Raw genomic sequence first — 9,797 nt, 5'->3', positions numbered from 1 at the left:
CCCAGGGGATGCAGGAGAAGGGATCTGCTGGGACACAGCCCACCAAGCAGCCACAGCCCCACTCCTGGTGTGGTGACTCCCACTCATGACTCCATCCACAGTGCCATGACCCTCTGGGGACCATGACCCTACTTTGGGGAGAGCTGTTGCAGGGGTAGGTGAGACCAGGGTCCAAAGCCCACCTTCATTCTCTCTATGCCTGGATAACCCCCAGGAAGTTCTGTGGGGGTCAGTAACCTTTCCAGGGAAAGGTCTGGGGAGGAAGTCATGGGGTGCTGGCCTGGGGGACCAGAGGTCTTTCTTCACAGAGTCAATGCCTGGTGTCAGCAGGGAACCACTCTGAAAGCACATTCAATTCAATGGCTGTTGTTAAGCAAACCCAGGTCTGTGGCACGAACAGCCTGTCCTGAAACTGTGGGTCACCACAGCTGGGCCAGTCACCCCGCTGAGGGGTCTGCCTGCCAGATTGGGGAGGTTGTGCACCCTCTCCACCACATTCCTCCCCTCTGCTCTGAGCTCACCATGAGCTCCTGCCTCTCATCTGGTTTATGGGGGGGGATTTGGCCAAGGCAGCATTTTCCCTGGGATTTTCTGTCAATAAGTTCACTCCTTCACTCTGGTAACTTGGCCCCTCCTGATCACACCTACTGACCAGGGGTCCTGGGAGTATTTGGGGCTCCCACAGTCCTGTCAGCTGGCTCAGTACAGGTTTGGGGGCTCTGTTGGCAGGTGGGAGCAGGGAAGATGCACTGTCTGTTAGGAAGGAAGATGGGATTTCCCCAACCACTTGCACAAGTCCTTGAGGTTTTGGGAGTTCTCTCCATCATCTGAGCACTGGAATCCAGGCTTTTAGTGCAGGCATTGGTCTGATCCAGACTAATTCCAGATGGGTTGTGGTCCCTTTGGCTTGTTCCAAAGCATCACCTAAGTCCTGGAGGGCAGTTTCTCCTCTCAGCTGAGGCTGGACAACAGGCTGAGGAGGGCAGGGCAGGAGAGCCACAGCCAGTAGGAGGAGGGCTCAGGCAGAGGTGAGGCCTCCCAGCAGCAGGCACAGATACATTGGCTGCATCCTCCGGACAATCTGCTCCCCAGGCTCCTGTCTTGATGTAATTTAATGCAGAATAAGGACGTGAGGTACCTATTGGCTCAGAGCCCACCTGAAAAGCCACAGGAAGGAGATAAAAGCCTTTAAATGCTAAGCCTGTCCAAAGAGACCATAAAAGCAAATGTCTTCCCAGCTTTATGTCTATGCCTTTTTACTTGATTTATGGGCTTTTTGCTATAATCCTTCATGCTTTGTGACTCTTCAAGTTGTTCAGCCATTGTAAAAGGTCTGTGGAAGAAACTGCATCAGCTGGGGGACTCCAAATCCAACCCTTAGCCTGAGATGATCCTGTTGTAGGATCCAGCTTGGGGTCTGCATTGGCCTTTGCCTGACATCCCACAGGGTAGAGAAGCTTGGGATGAGCCCTGATGCCACGGCAGAAGGTACAGGGAGGGATTTGTGGTCACAAAGAGGAAAAGGCGAGCAAAGAGAAAGGACCCAAATGTTTCCATTCAGCCTCTGGGTGAGCAGCAGAACGTTTGGGAGCTGGATGTGCAAAGAGGATCCAGATGGGGGAACTGCAGCTGCTCCCTGTGAGCAGAGCCTGGATGTCTTGGGGGCTGTGGGGTGGAAGGTTGGTGGGGGGCAGCCCCGGGGCTGGGGGGCAGGGAGTGGGAGGCAGCTGTCCCCACACAGCAGTGTGTGTGGATCTGGAGCTAATCAGCCCGAGACAGGATGCAAGGGTGTCTGCTGGGGCCGCACTAGGAAAGCAATTGCTCTCAATAAAACAATGCATCCCTCCTCCGTTCCGCTCGGAAGTGAAGCTGTGAGCCCAAACGTCCTCAGCTGACTCTCCTGGTCCTTCTGCCTTCTCCGAGGGGAAGGAATTGATGGAGATGTGGGGACTGGTGCAGCTGAGCAGGAGCATGTGTGGTGCACAGTGCCCGGTGTGGGTGTCCCAGGCCAAGCCCCACAGCTCTGGGCTGCTGGCTGTGGCTCTGGGCAGCTGAGCAGGTCTAAAGCTGGAGCCTCTCAGGTGCAAGAATTGCTCTGAGGTTGGATAGTGCAGATGTCCCTTCCCTTTGGCCTTCCCAGACCAGCTCCTGTTGCAGGAGGAGGAGCAGCAGGGCTTGCATTGTGGTGAGGGGGCAGGGGTGGGATGGCACTGGGGGTGGGTGGGCAGCAGCTCTGGGCTGGGGGCAGTGGTGGGGCACAGCCCCTCTGAGTGCTTGCTCCACTCCTGGAGGTAGGAATTGTCCCAGCTGGACTGGGAAGGTGCTGGGTGCCAGGCAGGGGAGCAGCTGACTGTGGCTGACCTGGGGGCATCTCAGGGCATCTCCACTCCCTCCCTGCAACCCATCCCTACTGTCCCCTGCCCTCTCTCCTAATGGGCACAGCAGCCCTGAGAGCAGTGTGTGACCCCTGTGTGGTCACAGTGGGGCCTTGCCCTGCAACACCCTGGGAAGGGCACGTATGTCCCACAATTTCCCCTACCCACAGCCCGGACCATGACCACGATGCCCACTGTGGCATCCTCTCCCCAGTGCCACCACCAGACACATTTCATTTTCATTTCTGCACATGCAGCAGCCCTTTTGTTTGGTGCCCTTTCCCAAAACCTTCAGGCTCCAGGTGGAACTTCTGCAGCTTCAAACAGTGACTCTGTCTCTCCCCTCCCCTCCTGCTCCATGGCCAGGCTGCCCCAGGACCCTCAGCTCACATGGCCCTCCATCACCTCTCCCACTTAGGACCGATTTGTAACAAACCCCATGAGGGGAGGAGATTTGGGGGTGCTGTGTGGGAGCGATGTGGGGGAGCAGGATTTGGTCTGTCCTTATAGGTCTCTAAAAATATATATATATTCTTGCCTGTAAAAAAATTAGTAATTTTAAACCGCAGGCGAATGCTTCACATTCCTGAGCAATGCTGCCCTCTGTTTACTGCCCTTATTGTTCTCAATGAGCTGGAACCGTGGAAATGAATATTCGCTCCGACCCCATCCTTCGCCCTGAGAAAGAAAGGAAGAAAGAAAGAAAAGAGGAAAAAGAACCAAAACTGCCAAAGGAAAACAGAGTCATTCTCCCCATGATTGAGTGAAAGAATAACATGGGAGCGTGGAAATAGAGCTGCCAGGGCGCAGCAATTGATTTACAGCGGGATCTGAATGCCATCACAGCCGCGGTGCGCGGCTCACCCGCCGGGGTGGGCGCTGCGGTCCCCGAGACACCTCCTCGAGCCACCTCCTCGGTACAGAGCGGAGATGTTGGCCAGGGCACTGGGGGTTGCCTGGCAAAGGGCAGGAAGATTTAAAGGCCAGCCTGGGACTCCCTCTGCCTGGTTATCTCCGGCTGGGGCACTGCTGCAGACCACACAGGCACATGCCGGAGTCATTTTTACTGGTTCCGCAAAATAACGGGCAGCACATGGGGCTGTGTGGTGCTGGCGGGTGGCCTTGGCACGCCGTGGGGCCTGCTGGGGGGGACATACACTGGGGGGACACAGCCTGGGGGGACACACACAGTGGGGACATACACTGGGGGCGACATGAGCTGGGGGAACGTGCACTGGGGGTGACATGCATTGGGCTACACGAGGTCATTCAGGGGGTGGCAGTGGGAATGTGCATTAGGGAGGTGACATGCACTGGGTGCAGGAGGATGTGTGCCTGAGGGCTCCAGGCTGCCTGAGGCCAGGGAGAAGAGTCCCTGCCCAGAAGAGGACTTCAAGCCCCATCGCCTGGTTTTCTCTCCCCAAGTCACCCACCATGTGCCTGAGGGCTGGGATGAGCAGAGACACCAGCCCATCTTCAGGCTTTGGGCCAAACACCCAGGGCACAAAAAAATCCATCCCTATGTCCAAGGCACCCAGTTCCTGAGATGGATACAGGGATACTGGCGAGGGGACAATTATCCTGAGTCCCAGGTTCCCGCAGCACCCACTGTCAGTGGATCTCTCCAGAGGCAGCACTGGGTGCTGGGCTGGCTGGGGTGGGGGACCCATCTGCTCCCCTCAGGGGTGAGGGCAGTGGTGGCTGGCAGGGTGAAATCCTTGTCGCTCCCTCAGTTAATCATCACGTTGGGTAATTGCTGGAGTGGCCGAGCGGGCAGCCCGCGAGGATCTGCCTGCAGGTGTGGGGCCGTGGATGGGTGCAGAAAGCTTTTAACTGGAATAGGGTTACAGCCAGGCAGCCCAGCAATGCCAGGGATGCGAAGAATCCCCTCCCTGCTTCAAAAGGACGCTTTCTTTATCGGCTAATTAAAAAAGGGCAGCGCTGGGGGGACAGCAGCGCACCTGTGCTGGCAAACACCCGGCCAAGAAAGGGGGGAGTGAGGGCCCGAGTGGGGAGAGAGAGTGAGGAGGGGGTGAAGGTACTGCAGGGGAGGGCAGTGGCAGCAGAGCAAGGACTGGGATGGGTCAGCACCACTGGGACCCCGTGGCATTGCTGCTGCCAGCTGGTTATGCCAGGCAGACCCTGCCTGGTCCCGCCGTGGCGGTGCAGGGCACAACCTTCTCACCTGTGCTCAGGTCTCCTTCAGCCCTGTGCAATCACAGGATCACAGAACATGCTGAGTTGGAAGGGACCCATGAGAATCATTGAGTTCAGTCCTTACCCTGCACAGAACCATCCCCAGGAGTCACATCATGTGCCTGAGAGTATCATCCAAACCCTTCATGAGCTTGGTGCTGTGCCCACTGCCCTGGGGAGCCTGTTCAGTGCCCACCACCCTCTGGGGGAAGCAAGTCTTTCCAATATCCAACCTAAACCTGCCCTGACACAAATTCAGGCCATTCCTTGGGTCTTGTCCCTGCTCCCTGTAGAGCAGAGATCAGTTCCTGCCTCTCTTCTTTCCCTCACAAGGAAGTTGTAACTGCAATGAGGTCTCCTCTCAGTCTCCTCTTCTCCAGGCTGAACAGACCAATGGTGGCATCCCTCTGCATGACAGGTCCTGATGGTACTAGAAAGCACCTTCACACCTGATTTACTGTCAAGGTTTACTATTAATCTGTAGGGATTAATCCAAGCTGAGTAGCCTGGAGTGAGCTCTATGCCATGACACAGCTCCTGGGCAGTGCCCTGGACAAGTTTTGCACTGCTCAGCTCTTCCTTTGCTCTTCCCTAGTTGTATTATTGGAGCTGTGTAGGGTGGGGAGTTTGGATCTCAGGAAAAGGTTCTTCCCCCAGAGGGTGGTGGGCACTGAACAGCCTCCTCAGGGCAGTGGGCACAGCCCCAAGGCTGCCAGAGCTCCAGGAGTGTTTTGGACAACAGTCTCAGGGGCCTGGTGGGATTGTTGGGGTGTCCTGTCCAGGGCCAGGATTTGGACTTGATGACCCTTGTGGGTCCCTTCCAACTCAGGATATTCTGATAGGAAGAGTGTTTTAAAATTGAGGTTTCAGGCAAAATTACTTCAGCTGTGAATCAACCTCAGCAGTATCAAGACCAGATTTCCAGTGAGGGTGAGCCCTGACTTCAGGATTTGTAACTCATGGCTCTTTTCCCACCTGGCTTCTGCTATGTCCAGTGAAAACAGGGCTGGGGATGCAGCATCTCTCACCCTTCCCATAGGACATGTGGGGATGGAATAACCCTGAACTCTGCACTGATTCCAGTTGAAATTGGCTGGTGGCTTTGGTAGTTACAGAGCTGGACAGAGAGACAGACCCACACATACCATGACTGCAGAAACCTCAAGTGCTTTGGAAACCAAGCCAAAAAAGAAAGGAAAAAAATGAAAAAAGAAAGGATGAAGCAGAATGGAATCAAGCCATTTGTTAGCTGCAGGAACACTTTGGACAAAGATCTCAGCATGGGTTTAATGAGATCATTTCACACCTTTAATTAAATAGGTGCAATTCTGTGCAGGGAGGAGACTGTGGGCCCTGGGACACCCCGGGGGTTTGCAGGATGGAGGAGCTGGGGATGGAGGACAGGGGCTGGTTGCTCTGGATGCATTTGCTGGCTTCAGCTTTGGGGCATGGATCCATCACTAAGCACAAGGAAGTTACTCCAGAGGGGTTGTTTGTGTGTAGAGGACTGTCACATCCCACCTTCACATGGCACGCTGCAGGGATGGACACCTCCCAGTGAGGGCAGGAGATCCCCAGATCCCTGGGGGGATGCTGGTGGCCCCAGTTTCCTCAGCTGTGGCACACAGGCATCAGGACCCCCAAGATGCACTGGGAGGAGGCAGATGGAGGAGCTGAAATCCAGCTGGATGGAGGATCTGGCTCTTCTTATAATCTGTCCTTCCCCATCCCCCCCAGCTGCAGATGGGTTTACCAGGGGTCCCTAAAGGTTCTGCTGCCCCCACCTAGCAAGGGGGAATGGGTGCCATCCCTCTGACACCTGCAGCAGTGACGGCTGTGTCCTACAGTCACAGTGCCCAGTACAGAGCCCAGGATGGGTACCTATGGTCTCATCCCCACAGGTGAGGTTCTACACCATGGCCAGCCCCAGCCTGTGCCCATCCCATGCAAGGTTGGGTCTGGGTGGGGGCACAGCTGGATGCTGAGGCAGCAGCGCATGTTGGGGAGTGCCTGGGCTCGGGAAGGCTCCTGAGCCTCCAGCAGCCCTCCCTTCCTCCCCAGAGCAGAGAGGCTTTGGTGCAGCTCCGGAGCCTGCAGGCACTGCTGCACTCTGGCCCTGTTCTTGGCATACAGGGAAGGCAGAGTCCTCTGGGGATGGGGGTGGGGGGAGAAGGACAGGGACCAGGACAGCTAAACCTTGAGCTTCACACACTTTACAGCTTCTGGCTTTGCCTCGCCTTCTCTCCCCCCCAGCAGCCTGGAGCCCCATGGACCAATGCCAGCAGAAAACAAATGCCCTTCCAGCCCCTCCTGGGGAGCAGTGAGGCATGAGGGTGGGGGACCAGGGGCTGGGGGGATGTGCAGGTAGGAGAACCCCTGAAGCTCCCACCATGATGCAGGAGAGGACTGCTCCACCTCTCCTGCAGCAGGTGCCTGAGGGGGTTAAAACCCCCACTTCCTGCCCCACTGCACCCTAAGGATGTGCACAGTGGACCCCTCTTCCTCCATCTCTGTTTTGCAGGAGCAGGAGTGGCTGGAAGAAATGCTCTGCCTTGGCAGCATCATGGTGGCATTGCAGGAACATATGGTCCCATTGGCACTGGAGCCCTGTGGGACCTGTGGCACAGCTGGGGCAGGAGCTGTATGGGGAGGGGTAACCAGTACAGAGCCCCCTGTCTCAGTGGGATGGGACCCCCAGTCTGGCTCACAGAGCTGTGCTGTGCTCTGCTGTCTGCTTCCATCCCAGGACTGGTGAGGGTATGAGCAGCCCCCCATCCCACGCCTGGAGGTGGATGTCCAGGCTGTGTGACACAGCTTCACTCTGTGCCACCTCCAGACACACTTCCCAAACTCCTCAGATGTCCAAGGCAGAGCTTTCAAGGACTGTCCCCATGACATGATGGACCTGTGCCAGTGGGAGCTGCAGGCAGTGTGTCATCTGCCTGCACCACCTCCTGCCAGCCAAGATTTGGGATGTGCTTCCAGCCTGGAAGATGAAAGTTATTTTAATATCCAAATCTCTTCCTGAGGCAGTGCAGCTCCTGGTTTGCTAGCACATCTCCCCTGGCCAGGGGTCTGGCATGACCCCGTCCTCAGTCCCTCATCCCCACGGTGGGGGGACAACATACCTCTCCCCTGGGACAACATACTGCTGCTGCCCTGTGCCAGGAGCCACCTCGCATGGGCAAGCACATGCAAATCTGTCCCAAAAGCCAACGTGCCAGCTCCATCCTCAAAACACCTGCTCGGATCCTGCAAACATGGCACATGTGCGAGCTGGCCCCTCCAGACCCGCTGCCACCAGGCTGGCAGCTCCTGGCAGGCAGAGCCTGTGGCAAGGCCCACACTGCCCTTCCCAAAGCTGTCCCCTTCTGTCCCTCTGCCTCCAGGGATAAACTTTAAAGGAAAGTTCCAGGGAGAGGCAGTGGAGCCTGTCAGCTGCTGGAACACTTTGAAGCCGAGTACAGAATTTGGCCAACCTTCCCCTGTGTGTGATGGTTGCTCAGCAGCTCACACCTCCCTGCTCTGCAGCGAGGCCCTGTGGCTCAAGGGTTGGACTTGATGATCTCGGAGCTCTTTTCCAACCCAATCAATTCTATGATTCTGTGATTAAGTACGAGGGAGTTTGGGGTGAAAATGACAGATTTGGTTAAAACCTCCCTCCCCTGAACCCTCAGCACTGGGAGCAGCTTGGCACAGCCAGCTTGTGGTGCCATGGGCTGCTCCAGGCAGCTCCCATGGGATGAGTTGTGTCCTTACTCAGCACACTGAGACCTTTCCCCAGGTCTTTGCTCTGGGATGCTGCTCCTGTCCCTGCTTCAGCACTCTCAGTGCTGGCCACCATGGGCTTCCTCCACACCATTTTGCTCTGTTTGCTGCCTGCACTCTGCCTGCACCCTGCCTAAGACCCAGTGCAACTGCCTTCACCTCTGATGACGCCCTGCAGGTGCAGCCCCACTGCCTGGCACCGCAGGGGAAAGGTGCTCCCAGATGGACATGCAGCTCCATGATGTCTCCAGCTTTTCCAGAAGAGCTGTGAGAAGCTGAACGGCCCCAGAGGAGAACCCAGGGGTAGAGGGAGCAGGAGAAAGGGAGGTGGGGGAGTTTCCCCTCCTAATTTCAATAAACTAAATGAAAGGGGTGGAAAATTGGTATTTCATGCAAAACTTGGCAAAGGTTAAACCATTTCCAGATGCTGTCTCAGAAGGTTTTGCTCCAATCTGATCTGTTGCAGATAAAGCTGTAGACGCCCCTGCCAGATATTGTATTACACTCCAACAGTGTTTCCTAACAGTGCTGTGATTCAGGTGGCATTTCGTGCCCTGCTGTCCCATAAAAGGAACAGAGAGTACTCAGAGATGTCCTTACCCAAGGACTGCCCTGAGGATCCCTTGGTGTGGACAAGGTGGGGCAGGTGGTCAGGGTAGGTGGCAGCCCCATGGGGGACCAGGTAGTGCCAGCTGCCAACATGAGAGGCTCCCTGCCCTCACTGTGGCTTTATACTCTCACACCAGCCCTTCTCAGCAGGACCATCCCAGGCATTTTCCTCTGCTCCTGGTCTGACCTGCTTCCACCCCAGTGGGCTCTGCTCACCTCTGTGGCATCTGGTGTCCAGGTGGAGAAGACCTGGCAGGGTGATCCGTGGTGACACAGGCATTTCCTTCTCCATAACCATGGACATGGGAGGGCAGAAGCTCCCTTGATCATGACCCTGCAGCTCTCAATGCCACTGACAGCTCGTGCACACCTTGGCAACCCCAGGATGGGGCTCACCATGACTGTGGCTGACTCATGACGTGATTTTAAGGTTGACAAAACTGAGGCAGAATAGGAGATGCTCTGGCTGCACTTCTGGAGCTGCTACTCTGCTCCATACCTGCCCATGCAGAGGAAATGGGGGTCCCATGGCCGAGCAGCAGCTTTGGCACGGCCGGCAGAGGGTCCGGCAGCGGGTCCAGCACACCTGCCCGGAGCGGAAGCATAGCCGGCATTCCTGCCCCCAGAGCCCCCTTCCTGCCCCCCCGCCCGCGCTGCGCCCCCGCTGCCTTTCGCTCTCGCTTGTTTTCTTAGCAGGCGGGTCCCGTGCTCGCCGAGCCCAACAATTTCCTGCCCGGGCGAACGCATTCCTCTATTCCCTCATCACAGGTCCCTCCTGCCGCCTCCCCACCTTGGTGCTGGATGGTGCTGGATGCTGCTGCCCTCCACTGCCCGCACCGCATCCCCCTG

The sequence above is a fragment of the Pithys albifrons genome, chromosome 16 (genome assembly GCF_047495875.1).
Source record: "Pithys albifrons albifrons isolate INPA30051 chromosome 16, PitAlb_v1, whole genome shotgun sequence".
NCBI classification, from domain to species: domain Eukaryota; kingdom Metazoa; phylum Chordata; class Aves; order Passeriformes; family Thamnophilidae; genus Pithys; species Pithys albifrons.
The sequence above is the reverse complement of the archived record's forward strand: the minus strand, read 5'-3'. Positions refer to the sequence as shown.